Source organism: Malus sylvestris, chromosome 15, assembly GCF_916048215.2.
Source record: "Malus sylvestris chromosome 15, drMalSylv7.2, whole genome shotgun sequence".
NCBI lineage: Eukaryota > Viridiplantae > Streptophyta > Magnoliopsida > Rosales > Rosaceae > Malus > Malus sylvestris.
The window spans coordinates 30032419-30035029 of NC_062274.1; positions in this window are offsets into that span (position 1 = coordinate 30032419).

Sequence of the window (2611 nt, forward strand, 5' to 3'; positions counted from 1 at the left end):
GGATTATACACGAACAAAAAAAGTTTACTCATCACTCGTCTAATCTTCTGTTGCCCTCTTTATTCCGAGGCTTGTGCATGGAGATCAAGACAGGTATGCAGTATGCTTGAGCAAAGTTTGATGTATCCCATAATTTTTCTTAAAGGTTGTTCATGTGCAGAACTGTGTCAGTATTTGATTTATATCCAAAGACATGTTCATATATCAAGCAGTGTCAATTTATTCTGTTAGCTTTATTCGAATAGGCTGTCTTGGGTTTAAATCTCATGATGACGTACGTGAAGAAGACAAGATACAATTGTCACCTATTTACTAGATTTGAAAATAATGTATTTTCTCCCCCTAATAATGAGTAGAACAAGATACTAGTGTTTATATAACTCTTCCAACGAGGAAGGCCCAACATGTCGGTAACATTGAAAACTTTGAGACCCAAAGATACATGCCCAATGGTACACCTATTTTAGGGACAGAAGGGTGGAACAGCAAAAAGGAAAGGTTTAAGAAAGTTTGTGGCGATATGCATCATGCTTTGTTTCTTTATTTAGATTAAACAAGGTATATTTTACTTTCCATACAAATATTACATAGTTTAATACGAAATATCAACAAGATCTCATAAGATTCTTAAACATAATCTATTTAGAAATTACGTAATGACATTCGTAATTAATAAGAACTGCAACATCCAACTCCTTTATTAGTTTATTTCTTCGTCTCTTTTTTATCTTTCGATCAGTTAGACCTAACACCTAGAGAGTATCAATGATTAATATTTTTTTTCTTCGCGCACTTGCACGAGGATCCTTTAGCTTGTTTCTTCCAAATTGATGTGTGTGTTGTGTGTACAAACTATTATTTTTTTTAGTTTTACTCAATTATTTTAAATACTTATACATAGAAATCAAAATGTATATTATGTATAGGGAAATTATTTTGCAAATTTCTTTTTTATGATCACCCGGGTATATGTCTCTTACCTCAATTTTAAGTTATCCAATTCAAAATAGAACAAACTGGCCCTCTATTACGGTGGTGGAGAACAACGGTGATGGAGAGGAATAGTGTCCTTGCACCACTGCATAGGTTCGAACCTCATCGGCTCACTAATCTAACAAATCTATCGTTTGACAAAAAATTTGCCACTTAGTACTACGGTCTAATGGTATTCCTCTTCATTTGTAAGTAAAAGGTCTTAGGTTCGAATTTGAACCACATTAGTGTAGATAGATCGTTTGTTCAAAACAATATATATATAATCAAAATAGAACATGAAGCAAAATAAATGCGGGAAAATTATTTTATAAAATATAATTGTGCACTTTAAAATTTTTATATTTAGAAAGAAAAAAATATTCATATAAAGAATGTAAAACTAATTTTTTAGAGTGCCATGATAGTTCCCAAAACAAATTATTAATATGATACTTGTCATGTAATCAATACAAGGAAGACTGTCATGTGTTGACAATGGCAAATGTAAGACCAAGAATGCATGAATAATTTTCTGGTTCCAATTAAAGGAGGTGCTATAATCCTAAATGGATTGACATTCTTCACTTTGCTATCAAATTTGAAGGCAACGTCAAATTTTTTTTGTGTTTTATTTTTATGCTGGACCAACATATTTCTTTATTTTTCTTCACTTATTATTTTCTTTCTTGTTATATAAAAATAAAAATAAAAAGTGATTTTCTAGGTCCAACAATGCTAAAATCCTACATGGATTGACATTCTTTAGCCAAATTTAAGGGCAACGTCAAAAAAAATTTGTGTTTTATTTTAATGCTGGACCAACATATTTCTTTATTTTTCTTCGATTATTAATTACTTTCTTATTATATTCTAACCCACTTGATTTTAAAAATCTTAATTTGACATCTTGGTTGAAATAGGAGACTTCACAAAATATTATTTTGTCACATCAACAATGAAAATGAAATTTGACATCTTCATTGGAGAAGATCTTAGATACTTCAGAGTAAGAATACTCTAATTATTTTTAAGTGTTGGACATTGATTCTTATATTTTTAAATGATTAAAGAAAAAACTTGATATAAGTTCGAGGTTTTAAACCAATACTAGGAATGGTCTAGTTTATTAACATAAATCCAATCTCGTAAGTTTAGGACTATTTAATATTGATAGTTAAACTTTTTCCTAATTATCTTTGCTTATTTTTTTTTAATTATTTCTTATTTCTTTTTGCTCTAACCTCCATTTATAGATTTTTTTTTTTATATTTTTTACAGTCAACCTATATTATAGATTAATTGTATTTATCTAACTATATGATAAATTCTTTTTTGATAATAAACTTGTATAACAAATTGATTTGTGTTGCTCATAGGTATATTATGTTTTTGTACCTTATATTTAGGTTCCATATCTCGTTTATAGGTATAATAAACCTTCATATATTTGTTATTTGGGTTAGGGTTGAATGTTCTGCAAATGAATTTGTGTTAGTTATTAGTTTTTTGTTAGGAGATATTAAGTAGATTTATTATAATTAAAAAATGCATGAAATTAGAAAATCTGTAATATATTTAAAAAATATAAAATGTGTATAAAAGAAATAAAAGTAAAGGAAAATAATAGTGCACTTAA